This window comes from Achroia grisella, unplaced genomic scaffold (assembly GCF_030625045.1).
Source record: "Achroia grisella isolate CSIRO2021 unplaced genomic scaffold, CSIRO_AGI_Agris_v1 utg1063, whole genome shotgun sequence".
Taxonomy (NCBI): domain Eukaryota; kingdom Metazoa; phylum Arthropoda; class Insecta; order Lepidoptera; family Pyralidae; genus Achroia; species Achroia grisella.
In genome coordinates this window covers 571,901-590,842 of record NW_026712567.1, presented here as the reverse complement: position 1 = coordinate 590,842, position 18,942 = coordinate 571,901, and positions in this window count along the sequence as shown.

Below are 18,942 nucleotides of genomic sequence, written 5' to 3'. Positions count from 1 at the left end.
GGTAGTCGATAAGTCGCCAATGGCGCCACGGTTGAAAAATATCAAACAAAAGGTGAATGGAATTTCTCAAAGATGACATTTGTAAGAAGAGAATGAAAGAAAAATAAGGTTGGAGTACTTAAATGATTTTCTGTTTCATTTAGTTTTCTTTGGCATTTCATGTCGAAAGTGGTTGGCTATATGGCTAATAAAAACTAAAGAAAGATGGATGCAGTCTGTGATTTATGATGTAAATGTTATTGGGGTATTTGGAATTGAAAAATATAATATCTGTATGGCTTGTGTAATTTTTTCTTATAGTATATATGTTTGAGTTTGGGTGACTGTGTTATGTGTTGTGTGTACAAAATATTGTTACATTAATTTAATAACGCGTACATACGCTACCGTAGCCTGACACCACTGGTGTGTCAGGCTACGGTAGCGTAACCATCAGCATAGCCATAGCGTAGCCGTTACCATCAGAGGGGCCATATACTTGTTTGCCATCATCGTAGTATAAAAAATTAAAAACTCAATAAGTAAATATTAGACTATTCGGTTTGCATACTATTTTATTAAACTTTTTCTAAATGTATTAAATAAAGACATTTCATAAAAATCCTTTATAATGAGAATCATATGGTGGACGTTCCAATTGTATGAGGAATGCAAAAGTAACCACTGCGCTTACACTACGCTAAAAGTCGCAACATAGAGAACAGTTTTCATATAATAATGTGTCATTCAATGTGGTATCTAACTCATCCTCGCCACCTTAATTTGAAATGACAAAAGAAAAATTAAAAAATAACAAAGGAGTCAACTAACTTAAATTGCTTTCTTTTACATCAAATTGGTACTTTTATATTTGGTCTATTTTCATGAAATCACATACAATTTGCTTTTATCTTCTTTATTTTCTGTAACATGAAAGTTTAAATATTTCACTTTTAAATTAAAATAGTAACTATGACTAATTATTATCAAAGTTAAACTTATTGATAGTTTATTGCACGCTCATAAGTAGCTTTCTTTAACAATCGCCTGATGACGTCTTCGTTTTATGTATTTTAAACATAGATGGTTTCATGTTTAAAATACATTATTAATAGTAAAATTAAAAGTATTTAGTAATATTCCTCGGATAGTGAGGAAAGAAATAAATATAATGTAAATGTATTTCTTCACTAAGAGTAGAAGCAATTAAAACCATTGAGCACCGAAATCTCGAGACGTCTGGATTATCTGCGAATTTTCAAAGACAATGAAATTTTTAATATTCATGAGTGATTATCTAAAAAGTATTGTAGAAGAGGAGTAAAACGTTAATTAGTATATGCAAATTATCGACCATTAATATCTAGTTCATATTTTGAATTTGGAGATTCCAAATATCTTTATAATATTAAAATTTGATTTTTCACTGATACTTTCGTTAGTGTCTGGATTCAGTTTGCAACTAGAGTAGGTACTGCTTAAGTAGACAAATCCACACTCTTTATTTTCCTAGGTAGTGCTGAATGTATAACTGTTAATATTTTCATTTACTTTATTTATGAGTTTTTTTAATTTTCAGTCCCTTTCGTACAAACTTGATAATCGCAATCGCAACAATAAATAATTTATTGTTATAGGTGCAATCGTTTTGAAGCGATTTGCTTACGTAGAATAATTACTAAATTTGAAAATGGATTTGTAAAACTTAACTTATATTGTCTGAAACTTCGGTAATGAACGTTTTTGATGGTCAGTTACACATCTACGTATATGGCTAGAGGTACTAGATTTTAGATAGCTTCCGGTCTGTTAGCTAGCTATAGCAACCGAAACTAATTGGTTAAAGTTCTAGCATGCGCCTCAGTGACATCTCCAGGGTAGCATGTTATAGCCTCTGCAATAGATATCCTAAATGTTGTATAATTTAGTTGTTATAGAAACATTAAGTTGAGCTGAGTTCGCATGTATAAATCCACACGAGCTTTATTACTTACATTATCATCTTAGTAATTTGACAATAATATTATATTTTGTAAATTAATTGTACTGTATAATATATTGAAAATGTATAATCATTATAATGAATTTACAGATATTAACTAAAACAAAAACTATTTATATTTATATTATTTATAGTCTAAATAAAAAAAAATATATTCTTAATTAATATTTTATATTTTTTTAATTTTCGAATACTTTTCTTCTGGATCCAGTTGTTGTATATATTGATGGGGTTTATAATAGTAGATTTTTTATAATACTGATTTATGACTGCGGGTGGACCTTACTTAGTAAACAAAGAAAAAAATCTCACTCAAAATATCAAATGAATCTTTATTCGTCCAATTTTTTATTACTGTAATTGTGCTATGTATATTAATTAACTCAACAGTACTCATGGAATCAGTTGTACGGTACCTTTGCGTCGCTATTGTAGTTTCAATTTACTGAATTCAATGTAGCTTTTGCATCATTTTATATAATCCTTTTTATTTTATTAATGTGAATCCATCTTTAATTAGCTCAAAAGCGTAAGTAGTCGTAAGCTTTAATTCGCCGCAAAGTAAAAATTACTTTCCATGACTAAAGTAATAAAAAGGTTTTGTAAATGTATAAATATATATATATCAAGAGAAGAAAATAATAGTATGATAGAGCCATTACTGTAACTTTCTGATGATGTGACAAACAAAATAATACTTACATTGTTATCGTAATAACTTCTTCGAAGAAAGTTTTTGTAGACGCAAGCACTCGTAAACTCACTTACACTAGAACAATAAAAACAAACTGTATTGTACCTTAAGTGTCAACAAGAATTGTTCTTGAATTAATTTACCAGTAGTTTGTATGAAATAGTAAGCTCCGTATTTTTTTAACGAGTGTTCAGGGCACTAACGAGTGGGGACAATCGCACGTCCGTTTGGGGGATGGTTCTGAAACCAACTGAAGGCTGAAGGCTTCAGAGGTGATACCGCCGGGCACTTACGATGCACACGCGCATAGAAAGCGTGGTTTTATGTATATATTGTAGTGATATGTACTACAAATTATAATTTTGAACAGTAATCAAAATTCGGGTATCCCTAAATAAAATATACTTTTTCACATAAATAGTTTGTCGGTATGAAGTGAGTAAGGATTTGATAAATAAATTGGTTTGTTAAATAAATAATAATTATTTATCAAACATTTTAAATTCATCAAACTTTAGTTAACAAAAAAAAATTAATACCTAAGTTATAGTATAAAAATTATTATTATTTGCTGTAGCAATATTGTATTGAAATAATAAATGATATGTTTATTAGCAATGCCTTGAAATGTACTAGAAGAAGAGTATCAAATTTTACAAAAAGAAACAAAACTACATCGCAGTCCTATCTATGCTCGACGTTTTATTTTCAAAATACATATATTTTATTTGTAAGAAAAATCTAATGGCTATTTTTGATCGTGAAATAATTATTTTGAATATAAGTAAGTGTATGCAATAGAATTAAATAATCGATTTTATATCTATTTTTAGTCACAAAGTAATACCCAGGTAAAATTTGTGGGCGTTAAGTTAATTTATAATTGTCACTACGTGTTTTTGTGTCGATAATATATTAATCTTAATAACAATACAAAAAAGCAAAATGAAATTTATTTATGTCAATAAACTGAATGTAACCATGACTTTTATGCCTCAACAAATATAGAAAGATTTTTATAATTGAACTAACAACCATCGATGTTGTTACTTCAACAATGTAACATCATAGCAATAATTAGCATACGGGTTTATTCATTGACGTTACTGTTGTCTGTTATCTTCACGGTTAAAGCAGTTTATTGATCACGTTTTAACGTGATCGATAAACTAGAAAAAATATTTTTTGAAATGTATTAACATGTAGATACCCTATATATGGAGAAATAAGATATAAAATATAAACTTCCTAAAATCCGGAAATCTGGCTTGTTTGGTATATTGCACGAAGTTTCCTTTAGAAGCTCTTCAATAAAATCCCAAAAGTCCCCATTGATAGGGTACGAGTACCGCAGAAAGTGTTTCGGGAGGTTAAACGTGTGATTCACAAATAATCGTTTCTCGTGATATATTTTTATCGGTAGAAAGTTTTGGGATCCTGTTTAAAATAACAATAGAAAGATTTACAAAAACACTGTTTTTAGGGATACTCTCAATATACTATGAACATAAACGGCTTGCATTTCAAAATTCTTAGATTCTCCAATACAATCAATATATACTATATCACGTTTAGAAAATAAAAAACAATTCTATACATATTATAAATATGAAAGTTTAGGGGAAAAACTCTGTCGAAGAGATTTAAAAAAATTTTTGTACACAGATAAAATATACAATACAACTTGCTCATATTCACGCTGAAATCATTGAAACTGTTACAGGTAATAAATACGAATCGTATTTTTTCGAGCTGACTACGGTTAGTGCAACCCACTTAAAACGTCGAGAGAGGTAAATACCTTTATTTTCCATAAAATTAGTTCATTTTAAGACCCGGTTAATAATATAAAAAACAATTTTTTTCTATTTTACTGTTTTATATATCGAAATATATATAACTCAAAGGTGACTGACTGACATAGTGATCTATCAACGCACGGATCACAGGACGGATCGAGCTGAAATTTGGTATGCAGGTAGCATCCCCTAAGAAAGGATTTTGATTAATTCTACCCCCAAGGGGATAAAATAGTGGATGAATGTTTGTATGAAACTTTGTCAATATTAAACCGATCGGGCTGAGACTTTGCATGCATAAAGCTACTATGACGTAGGGGATGCCTACATTATAGTAGCTTTATGGACAGCCCAAACCACAGGATGGGTCGGGCTGAAATGTGGCATGCAGTTAGATGTTATGACGTAGGCATCCGCTAAGAAAGGGTTTTGATTAATTCTACGCCCAAGGGGGTAAAATAAGGGGATCGATTAACGCGAGTGAAGCCACGGGCAAAAGCTCGTTTAAATATAAAGAGTTTATAATGTTTTTCAGTTATCAATTGCATAAGAAATTAGTGTTTCAATGTTCAATTGAACACTAAGAGTTGTTTAGGAAGCATTCAATTATATTGTTTTTATTTGTGTTATATTCTATCTGTTCCATTTGTTACAGTGTAACAGAACGGTGGACAGTATGGATGTTTAAATGATGAAAACATGTAGAATATGATAGTAAAATACATTGGAATACACTTTTGCACTATATAAAAGACAATGAATCAATAAATTGAAAATTATTAAAAAACATGACGTATAAAAAGAACTGTTCCAAAAATATAAAAATAAGAATAATATCAAAGGAGTTCGGTCGTCGGTCGCCAACATACAGTAAAAATAAGTTATGTCCTTAGACAATAGAACTTATTATTACATGATTATATCATTTGTATTATGGTATGATTATCGCATTTCCCGAATAATTAATGCAAATAGTTAACGTATTAATTAAACGTCACATCAATGATTCGGGATAATAATAAGGTGCTCAATTAAATTCATAGGCTTCGTTTAATGAGATGTAATTAAGGATAATTATCGCTGCCTGTTCCGGTTGATGATGTTAGGATTATTATGAGCTTGTACGCTAGAGGATAAGCTTTTTTGACGTAAACATTATTAGCTGTGTTATGATGGATGGTAGTATTAATTTATTATATGAGCTGATAGCACAAGAAATAGGAGGTTGGTACTTATTTAGGTGAGTTGGTACTTATTTAGTTTAATTTAGTATTTATTTTATTATTTACGTTATCTTATCAAGGCTGATTAGCTGTAATCCCATACACAGACATTATTATAGTGAATAGTGTACGGACAATTAATGCATATGATGATATAATAAATGTTTTTAATATAATTATTTTTGGGCTTATTATTATTGTTGTAATAAATATTCTACAGAAAATTATCAGTAATTATGGTACAATATTTTTTTTTATTATCAGTAATTTTGATGTTATTAAAGTTGCGAAACGATCGTATTTATTTTTTATTTATACTATTTATGCAACGAAAAATTCATAAATAAAATAATAAATTTATACGAATTAATAAATAATGCGGTTTTATCGTTCAACAATCCCTATCATTATATATATATATATATATATCAGACAATCTTTGGATAAAGGGTAGGTGGCGTATATTATAACAAAAATATAACATACATTTTGAATTAGTCCGTGATTTTCCTGAATCTATATTATATATATCTTGTATATAAGTGATGGTGGCCAGCTATTTAACATTCTAATAACATAAAAAAGTTTAATTTCAACGAAAGAAATATGATGTACAATATCAAGTTGCGAAAGCTTTATTAGTCTCTAATATTGTTATTATTACATGTCAGCGATTTGCTACAGACGGTCATTGTTATACGGACAAACCGTACGTAGTATTGAGGGCGCACACTACGTAGGCCGTGCTATTCTACAAAGGGAAGGATATTAATCCTTCCCTTTGTAGAATTGCGAATAGCTTGTGTTTGAAATCAAGAGTACTCTCTGATTTCTCGATAGTCTATTTTACCACTACGTAATGATTGTAGGAATTTTTGGACATGATATCTACTATCATTGTATATATTCCAATAAGGAATAAGTTGGACATAATATCTACTATCATTGTATATCTTTCCATAAGGAATAAATTCTTAGTCTTCATATCGGGAATCGAAATGGTCACATACATAGCAGTTTCAGAGAAGTTCTTTCTCGCAAACACTAAGGTGAGGATTGAAGTCAATCCCAAGTCTTACAGTGATTATACGATATGAGATTCTCTCACAATGCACAGCATAATACATAATTTCTTAAATTAGGTTTATTTTAATTTCATTATTCAAATTCACCTATACAGTTAATCAACTATTTCAATTTATAATTGAAATCGCGGTTTTGTATTTAGCTTGCAACCACAGCTGGTCGCTTGTTAGGTTGGCCTTATTTATCACAAAATTGTTCATGTTTAAACCCGATTTATTTAATCACTTATAGCTAAGTTTAAAACAAAACTAGACCTCTCTTCTTTCTTTTTTATTCTGCTTTCAAAATCAGTGTGTTCACTTTGCGCATTCATTTATTACGCTGCAAGTTCTTTTTGTTTCTTTCTAAATTTCATTTACATAATAATTTTCATACATTATGTTTTTCATGGACATTTTCATTGTCTTTTTTCTATTCCTAGCTGTTGTAGCATATTATAAAATAATATTTACATGTTTTTATCATTTCAAAGGGGCAGCAATGGTTGACCCATTAATTATTTTTTCATTTCAGAAATATGTGACGTAAATTTTTTTATGAAGCATGTATGTGTATGTGTTGTGAATATAGCTTTGCTTCTTGTATATAGTATGAATTTACCGCAGCGTAATATCACTTTTGGCATTGAGCGATGAAGCCTGCGCTGTCTCAAGGGAAACTACCGCCGTCTTAATACAAGCAACGGATTTTATAGAGATATTTTCAAATTTATATTCATCATAAATTTTTATACATTTATAAACTGACAATTACAATATTACGACATAATTGAAGAAGTATTCCATTCGCAATCCAAATTAAGTGAATTATCCTGATTTAGTACTATTAATTATTTATTAAGTAGATATACTAATGAAATTAACATGAAGAAGAGAACATTTAATACCAGCACTTACCTCTGGGAGAGTTGCTACAAACTCGTCTGCATAATCATACCGCCGATACACTGGTTTACAACTAACAATCTTATGTTAAACTAACGAAAATCAGATTATATCTATAACTATAACTAAAAGATATAAAATAACTAAAAAAAAGCGTTGTTGTTAGTCAAAATGTGTTAATTTCTCTCTGTCTAAAAGTTTTAATACTAATTGCAATATTAAATTAAATGACGAATCTCTGGAATTTATAGAATCTACTGTCTTTCTAGGAATCACACTAGATAATAAAACACAATGGGGTGCATAAATTCAAAGCGTTGCAGCGAAACTAAGTTCAGCAGCTTTTGCCGTGCGTAAGGTTAGACAGTACACTGATACTGATACTGCTAGATTAGTCTATTTTAGTTATTTTCATAGTTTACTCTCTTATGGAATATTACTATGGGGAAAAGCGGCAGATATTAAAAATATATTCATATTACAAAAACGTGCCGTTCGAGCGATCTACTGTATGAAGAGTCGTGACTCATTAAGAGAGAAATTCAAAGAGGCAAATATTCTCACCGTTGCTTCTCAATTTATATATATATATATATATCCTATATAAAGTTCATAAAAATCTTGACTTATTTCCAAAAAATATATCAGCAATATTCATAATATTAATACAAGATTTAAAGACAAACTTGCTGTCCCCAAGTATCGTTTAGAAAATAGGACAAACCGTAATAGGGCGCACACTACGTAGGCCGTAATATCCTTCCCTTTTATAGGGAATAGCTTGTGTTTGAAAAATTTACAATAAGATACCAAAGGATATGTTGGAATTACCCTTAAATAAATTCAAAACATCTGTTAAATCATATTTACTGAGCAAAGCCTATTACTCACTAAACGATTACTTGAATGACGAGTGTGCATGGCAATAGTTGTTCATGCACTGAATTTTCATTTAATGTTAGACATAGACACCTATATAAATATACATTGTAAATAAACTTGTTCTTTAAAAAAAAAGCTAATTCAATTCTCTTCTTTCTTTTTTACTCTGAAAATCAGTTGTTCTTGCCAGTTCTTCTCAATTTACATCTATATACCGAACTGGACGGTTTTTATCATTTCAAAGGGAAAAAAATAAAATTATAATGTAAAAATTTGACGTTCATAAGCGGCTAAAATGTCCTACATGAATAAATGATTTTTGAATTTGAATTTGAATTTGAATTTGATAAATTTTTATACTGTGATAAAGTCTAGTATCCCGCAATCATGGTACCTACTTATTTACCTTTGTCATATATACCACATATACCTACAGAGACATTGTTAGCACGCGTTGTGTTTCAGCTAACAAACTAAATGATAGAGTTATGTCATAGAAACTACTAAGTACGGAGGCAGAACTCTGTAGTGTCATCTAGCAGGGCATTGCATATTGGATGCCAGGGGCAACACATTATGTATTCAGTCATATATATGGCATAGTACATATATGTTTATTGACACTTGTCACTTTTAATTAGATGTTAGCATATTTGACATTCTAAGTACCTAATATTATAGGTACCTTACCTTTACTTAATAATTATTTTAAATATTTAGAAACCTTCATGAATTTCATAGAATGGAGTATTGGTATTGGTGGAAAGTATCTGCCTGTGCTATAAATGTATTTACATATTAATGGGCCAACAGTTGAAGATGATAGGATGCAGATGAAATCAGGTAATGTGTGTCTCTGTCATCAGTGAATCCTTCGTGGAAGGGAGCGAGCCTACCACTATCTGTCATGTTACTTTAGTTTCTTGTCTAATAAAATATAAATTAATACACGAAACTTTTTTGGTGTTGAGCAGAATTCAAATTACGGCCTAAGATCCAATAGTTAACAAAATTTAGCAAACCAAGCACAATACCTTTAATGCAACCACTTATAAATAAATAAGAGGAGGTTTCGTATACCTAACAAGGCGATCACAGTCCAAGTAATAGTAAAGGCGCAAGGGCGAAGATATTTTAGGGTGGAATATGTGCCTGTTGGTTCTCATAAAAAGAAGTGTTTACTTTATGACGCAGCAAAAAGGTATGGTGTTGGTAATATTATTAGGTACTTGCTTGTTTTGTGGCTATACTCTTGGAAACAAGAATCATTATAAAGGTATTTTGTAATGTAATTCACTAACAAGATATATTGTTGTTATTTTGTTGAAGCACTCTGAAGAGAGTCTTATTTTAACCTTCTGGTTTACTGTACAAACTTAAAGTTCTCAATGATAGTGAAATTTCGTTAAAGGAACTTCGTTAAATTTTGAGTTAGTTGTTAAGGATTTAAAAACCGCTTTATATATATCTTTATAGGATTTCTTGCATACAATTCATGATTGAACCTATTCTAATCTAAATCCTCAACACGAGAGACCTATTAAATTAAGCAGGACATACATTGGCGGGATGTAAAGTAATGCTGCTTGCGAAGTGAAGTAATTAAGTACAGCGGGATCACTAACCTCCAGATAAATCCTATGGAAACATAAATAATGTCTTAATATTCAATAACAGTTAAGGCAATTACAAAATTGCCTGTAATAGTCTAAATGTCAAATATTTTTATTTAAATTTTCTTCACTAAAGTAATTATATTAACGATCACTTTCGTAACTTTTTAAAATTCGATATATTATGTACATTTTAAAAAGCTAATAATTTTCTTTAATTACATGTCTTTAATTGTGTTCTTGTTTAAAATAAAGTAAAACAAGATATACATTGTAAAACAAATCTCAATACATAATTTAAGATAGAAGAATATTATACCGCTCGTCTGCTTTGTCCACATATAGCACGAACTGAGGATAAACCATGAAACTTTAAACACATGTTCTTTTTATTACGTATTCATCCACTAGGATGTCCTGTGATATTCCCAGTAGAATAGAATAGTTTAGTGTCCATTGGTAAGGCAGTGGTAAACAGCTAGCTTATATCTGTACTAAATCTTTATCTTATTCATTTATTTACATTTTATTAAAAATTATATAATCATGATCAGATGAACACTGCCTGTGTTTGTCTGTTTCCGTGCTAAGATTTCTCTAATAAATAGTTGGATTAAAAAATATTTTATTTACAAATACATATGTTGCTCAATATAAGCTATATACCGCAATATACTATAGAAAGCTATGTAATTACATTGCCCAAAACATGAAGTAATTTTATGAATAGTTTCAGTACGCCATCTACAATTGTATTACTAATATATGTTTTATTTATTGTTGACGTTTGATTATCGTCAATAAATGACGTCTTCGAATATATCTAAACATATTAAGTTGATGCTCCCGCCTGCGCTAACGGTTTACTCTGGCGGGGCATCAGTAAAGGACGATAAGATGAGCGAGACGTAAGGTCAGTTAGCCCATCATGACAAATTCACCAGGAATTTGTAATGATGGTTTCCAGGGGGGACCGCGTGGAGGTCAACCTGTACAACCGGTACATTGCTAGCATTGGAGTTATCAGTCCACATTACTAACAATCCCTTTCCCACTTGCCGACACAATTAGTATCAAATAATAGAATTGATGTAGGTAAAAAGATACCTACAGTTTCCGACTAACACGAATACATTTCAGGATCCGCAGGATAAATGATTACACTAATTAAAAACTTAATTACACGTGCGTGACGACTGTAGGTACCTATTCACACAATTTTGCCGTTTATCTTACAGAACTTATTTGCCGCTAGCTTATTCAGTCTAAATGTCTCAATTTGTACCTATAAATTTAAGATTTTCAACATTTCATTGTTTGTATATATTAATATTATAAATGCAAATATGTCTGTATGTTTACTAACATTTTTTTACTAAATGTTTGAAGGAATCTTAATAAAATTTGATACGAAGATAGATTATCTCACGAGGAATAAGATAGACTATCTTTTATAATACAAAAAAATAACGAAATCGCCGTTAATATATAGTATTTTTAAAGTAAATTGCAGTATTATGAAATTTGACATACACCTACATTGCATTTGGAATCGAGGACTTACGTCATGGTCATACAATAAGATAATATTAAAAATGAATGATATCATTATTGTCAAAATATTTTGATCGAGTATTTAAAAGTAAACTCATTACAAATTAATTAATTTCTCTGTCATCATTCCTACATTTATCTTCAAATGTTTTGTCTGACCTGACACGTGTGACAAGTGGGCTTAATTTGATTTTGTATTGATTTTAAATTTAGCGATAGCCATCACGCCTCAACAATCCACCGGTTTAATTAAACGAGTGAAAATAGAATGGTATACCTGCTTGGGTTAATGGTGTGTGCATGAAGTCAGGTCAGTTAGCCCATAGTGAAGAATTTACCAGGAATTAACCACAAGTATATTATTAGCAAAAGAGTCACTATTCCTCTTTATTAACAAGCTTCTGTTCCAATATTAAAAATAGAAAGGAATTTAGTAATTTTGGCTGAAAGATAACTTAACAGAATAAAATGTTTGACATATTATTGAAGTTAGTGAAAATAGAGAAGTAGCACGATTACGATTAATTGAAACATTGTAATAAGAAACCATGTGAAATAAAATCTACAGAAGGAAACATTCTATAACATTGCAGTGTATAACCTTTGTTTCATTTCAATTTGCTATTAAACACTTGGTTGCTTTCCTTTTTAGAAGTTCGAAGGGCGTATGTAGCTATGCCAGGGAAATGACTGAAGCCTTCATAAGGCAAAAATAACAACGTTTGAGAGTCGAGTTATTTTCCATTCTAGGTCGAATAAGAAACATATATCTGTAGTACAATAAAAATGTTCACTTTGTGTGAGTGTATTGGAAAAAAATTGCCACCCTCAAAAAGAAAACACGATCTCATCAGTTACGTACTCTAACATATTTACTCACATCTGTCTAACCTAAATATAACAAAGTCTCTAATACAGCATACTCCTGTACATTTAAAATAAAATACTAAGGTAATTTATATATGATGATGCGAATTAAGTACGTAATGGTCTACATTATGTACTATTCACTTATATATAAATATAAGATTATATATGTACTCCAACATTACCATTATAATCAAAAGTCTCATCATATATGGATTCCAAAAAATAATGATATTTGTTTTATTCATATTTGAATTTGAATATTTGATAATTCAAAGCTACGAAACACATGATTCGTTTCGAATACGTTTATTAAAGCATAAAGTTGCACAGCTGGTATTTATTGTAGAAATACGAAAAAAATTATTTTAGCATATATGTATATGCTTATTGAATGTTTCTTGATCTTGAGATCACAAGATCTATAATTGAAATAATGTTCGAGACCAAAAAGTGAATTTGGAGCATGTTTATCACCGTTTTATGTTATTTTTATAGGTACACGATTTAGACGTCTTAGACGTGCCCCAATTCGTGATGCTTTTTTAATCTGAATCAAGCAATACAATATGTATATTTATTGCTGGAACTTAACTGGAAAATAACATATAAAAATACAAGATGCTTGATTAAAAGTTCCTGCTATTTTTTTTTTATTTTTACAGGCTTTTTACGCAATATCTTGATATGCAGAAAAACAACATCAATAATCAATTTGAAACTTCTATTTCAAGCAATTTTATTTATTTATAGTTTATGTTATTAGTAAATACAATTTAGTATGTATATACTTGCTGATGTTAATTAATATGGAATAGTCTTTAATGTGTGAATAGGTATCTATAGTTACTTAGAAAAACTATAGATACAAAATATATTTTAGCTCTTCGATAGTGTTTCTTGAGAATGAGTTACCTAATGTAACTTTAATAGTAATTTGAAGAGAAAAATATCAAGTTGTTTATTTGCAATATAGTTACATATATTATATTAGTATACAAAGTTTGACTGGTAGAGATAATGCCATCAGGCATTAGACTTAATGCCTGATGGCATTATCTATATATATATATATATATATATATATATATATATATATATATATATATATATATATATATATATATCTATATCCCGTCATATATACATTTTTGTGTGCAAGAGAAAAAATAATTAGTGTTTTAATTTTTTTAAGGTTTTCAAATGTATTTTTATTATTATGTAATCTTTGCTTACTCCATATTACTAAATATATAATAATTAAAATAAAACTCAACATCGTTATGGAGGAAAATTCAACAACAGGTTTGTCTTTTAGGAGTTTACATTGTAGTGTTGTTGTTCAAGTAATAAACAGAAGTCGATTTTCATTAGACATTTCTCTTCTTTTGATTGTGTTGTGTTTTAGTTATGCAACATTTTTGCCAATTTTGTATAGATTTTGATTATTATATATGCAATTGATAGTGTTTGCTTCCTAGTTTGTGTTCAGCAAAGAAGCTAATGTCGTTTGTTTGTTTAGTAGCTTACTTTTTACAGTTGTCTAGGGAACGTCTTCTGGAAATTTTGTATGTACCTCCATAACATACCGTATACCGTTAATCTGATATACCAATACACTAGATGTATAGAAAACAACTATTACGTTCTACGTTCAGATCTTATTTTCTTCCTAGAGGAAAGAGGAGGGTCAATAGCTTGTTTGCCGTTTCATTACAAATCAATAAATATATAAATACTGGATTTTCGCACTAAGCTTATAAATTGTAGAAAATATTCGTCGTACCGTAACTTTATCTTAACGTTTGACCAAACAGCTCGTAAAGCATTGTCAGCACAAGTTAACTACTTCTAAAACTGCGCGCACTATTTGTTTACACTGGACCGTATCTCCTTATATAGAGTTTCAAGCTTCCTTCTGTAAAATGTTTCTAACTGTCTATGTCTGCATTATGAACTGTTTTTTATTATTTTAGTGTGCTCAGTATATATAATGAGCCTGAATCCATTACAACTCATAGTTGGCATAATCTAATACATACAGCAGCCAAAGGAGATACAATTCATTGTACTAACTTCCAACATTTATTTGTATTATTATTCTCCCTCTATTAGTATTTATATATATATATATATATATTCCTCTTTATTATTCATGCGCGACCTACCACTTTGTTGTTTTTTCTCTACCCAAATGTAAATGGAAACTCTTGTATAAAATATTTGGCGCAATAAAAAGTTTATAAATAAATAAGTAAACGTATGGAATAGAAAATACGGTCCACCTGATACAGATGGTAACTCTCGCCTGTATACACGAACAGCACTATGGATATCACGTCTTTACCTGACGTCCATGGTAAGCCTTATGCGTTACCTCACTAACTAAGATATTATACCTCCTTTCTCTACGTCAACCGAAGTATACTTACAAAGCAAGCTGCTTGGCGATGAATATCGATGATAGCGAATTACTCACACAAACAATGTTGTAGAAAGTCTTTTCTTTCTTTCTAGTACTTTCTAATAATCTATACTAAAATCATAAAGGAGTAAGTGTATCTTTGTTATCTTTTCACTATTAAACTTTACATGAAGATAGACTGAATCCCGATCACGGACAAAATTAGTAATTCTACTCTTAAATATAAAACTTAAAGTGAGTGAAGTTGAGGATTGAATTTGTGCAGACGAAATTAGGGAGAACAGCTAGTTTGAAATAAATTTATTTTATAATTATAACGACTTACTTTAGTTTTTCTGTAAGATTTTCTTCACTTATTATATGACTGATGGTAAAGGACACTACTCATTTATTTTATTATTCTAAGTTTGCAATGAAAAAATTTAGGCTGTAACTGTATTACGAAATCCTATTCTATCTGTTTGATTCGTTAGGGTTTTATCTGATTGTATCTTGAAATTAGATTAAAAGCTATCCAGTCAGTTACAATTTTTAGGACATAGAAGTTTTAGTGCAAATAATACCTATATAAGTACCTACATACAATATAGTTCACATGATTGGTAGTATATTTTTCTATGATATTATCAACTGCATTTTAACAAATGTTAAAAACAAAAGAGTATTTTTTAAATTTATTTGATATATACAGTTGAATAGATGATGATATTCCTATTAAGTCAATGTCTTCATCTGCTATATATATATTATGTAGTTAAATTGAGATAATATAATGGAATACATTTGTAAAATCAAATTTGTAGTGTAAAATGTAAATATATTCCTTCAATTACCATTAAATCCGAATGCTTCAAGTCAAGTTAAGTTCAATAATTAAGTTTCTGAACGCATCAGATTTTGGTATACGAATAAATTATTAAAGAAAATATTTTTCGTACTATATTTAGACCTATATTTAAAACAATTTCTATGAAAAATACACCTTCATCCCTCCAGTCTCATTACATAAAACAAACAGACAGTTTTTACTTTGTCACTATATTACGATTATATCTCGGTACGCAAATAAAATAAAGAAAAATATGTAAATATAATAATCGTCCGAACAACTGTTATTTGGAAGGTGAAATGTCCAAGTTTTAAATATGCATTGCATATTTAAATTTCCTGGCTGTTGTACATTTTAAGCGGGAAATCTTGTTCAATTATTCGCGAGTTATGTAATTATACCTGGTCTCGGATAGAAGTTACGTAGCAGAGTGTCTCAAGAGGAACGGTTTTATAGAATTGCCTCGACTCTCTGTAACACGGTGTAGTGCGTTGATGTTCACTCGAATTACGAAGTGTGTATTCAGTACTCTTTATGAATCTTTTAAGCTCAAGTGAAAGAGTGAATAGATAAGTTTGTATGTTTAGGTATATAGATATATTTTAGAATTTTATTCAAATGGAAAATTGGTAGTAAGTAATTACATATTATATTTTATGTTTAGTTTTTGTTCATAAGCGATGAAATTCACTTTCGTCATTCTATTGTATATAATGGGCATAGATTCCTTTTTAAAACAGAAGAATAAATATTCTGATCACGCGGATGGAGTAGATGTATTATTCTTTCATATCATAGGATAGCCTTTACATAAAGTAGTATATGCATAATTACTTATTACGATCTTAAGTTTTAGTGAACTGGTAGGTAATCTATGATCCAAGAGATGTATTTATATTTTATGTATATATGTTTAGTGCTCAACAGTGGAAATGCTGAAGGGTAGATATAGTTTAGAGTATATTGTATCACAGTATACTGTGATATGGAAGTATTATTATTTCTTATATGATCTAGTAGCTTGATTTCAATGCTTAATAGAAAAGTAGCTAAATTGCTATATTAAATAAGTTGATATGAAATAAATATAGTTATTCAATATATTAAGGAAATATCGAAAGGAAACCCGTGTAGTTTATTGTACTATATGGGTTTACCAGGCAAAAGCTTGATTACTTCAGTAAATATATTGTATAAAGGAAGTGAAAATCCATGTTCCGTCATAAACAGAATCTAGAGACAACGATCTTTGATGTATCATTTCTTATACTTTATAATGCTATAAACGTTATCATTCATATTTTATAGAATATGTGATAGTCCGCGATTTTTTATCTTAACCGATATGGTTTTTTCAACCGATATAAAAGGTTATCATTATAACTATAGGTATTTTTAATTTTGTAATTTTATGTTTTGTAATTCAAGGCAATATATCTGAATGAATCTCTAATGAACGATAAACCGAAACGATGGATTGGGTAAAAATATTTTTTATCACTTTTGTGTATAGTATTTTCTTCTGGAATAATATATATATAATATTTGTTACTGTATTTTGTATTAGTATTGTCATTATCCTCTCGTTCATGACCTTTGAACGATCATTGATAATCACGGTACCTATAAATTTTACTCACTTAGATACAATGAAGCTATTTGATGGTAGACAAACACGAGACAGAGGTAAATACCTTCAGACGATCTTGTACAGTTTCCCCCTAGTAATAAGTATATAACTAATGATATACCAACTTGAAAAGTCATAAAACGTAATAGGTTTATTCACCGTTCCTATTGAAAGTGCCTTTGAACTTTCAGCTAATTTTCATCCAAAGTGGTTTATTATTTTAATTATGATTCCGTACATTAATATAAAATATAGATAATGTAAAAAGATTTAATTTATTATTATTATTAAAATGTAGTGAATTATTTATAAAATAAATGCTGATACTCCACTCATTGTGTGTGTGTGTGAACAATTTTTAAACGGTTTAAATTATTGATCTGGATTTTAAAATTGGTTTAAAGAGATTTATTTCTATAATGCATTCAAATTATATTTTTGTCCTATTTACATAGCCAAAACCAAGTGGTACAGTTACAGCTTATATAATACACGTTATTAGATTATTTACAACGGCGAAGTTTTTCGTATTTTTGTTACATAAATAAAGTTTATGGAGTCTTCGCTCGGATCTAATCAGAATTATTTACGATTTCTAATATACTTACTTAAGAATATAAAATGTTTTACTTGTTCAAGTTAAAAATAACATAATCTGATATTCAAGCACGCAAGAAATTTCAAAACTAATTTATTTTTATAAAGAGTTCTTTTAATTTAGTTACATTTTATTAGTCAGATATTTACCTATCTTTGTATAAAGTATATTTTATGTGTTGTATAATTTTAAATACCTATGTTTATTTATAAATAAACAATTAATATGGATATTTTTGCTAGTCTAAGGCATTGTAGATGCATCGTTTGTAATTAATTATTTTTTGATGGTACCGTGTTCGAAATAGATTTTAGTTATAATTTATGAAGATCCTTTCAAGCGTATGAAGACTATCGACTCATTTTCTAGTTAGCAATAGCATTACATATATAAATACGTATCAAAGTAAGTATCTAAGTTGGATTAAAAAAAAAATTAAGTTCACTTATTGACAATCACGGTATATACAAACTGTGTGACTTTTTCATTTCTTAATTTCATTACATGACATAGATTTAAAATGTAGAAAAACAACCCTCACGCCGTTTGAATCTTCGTTATGGATTTGACCTCGTCTACCCGAAAACCGTAACTTGGTAGCGAATAATTGTTATTTTATTATCCATACTAACATTATAAATACAAAACTGAATTTGATCATTAATTTATTTGGAATTACTTGACGCTCTGTTAAATCTTTCTATAATTACATATATAGGATTTGGAATAAAGATGATTGAGCTCAATTTTATGCAACTTAATTTATTTGTACTGATGATGCAATATATAGATACTTTGTTATATTATATTTCAAATATTTTTTGTCGGCAGAAACTTGGTTCGTAGTCTAGTTTCAATAAAATATAGTAGTGATATT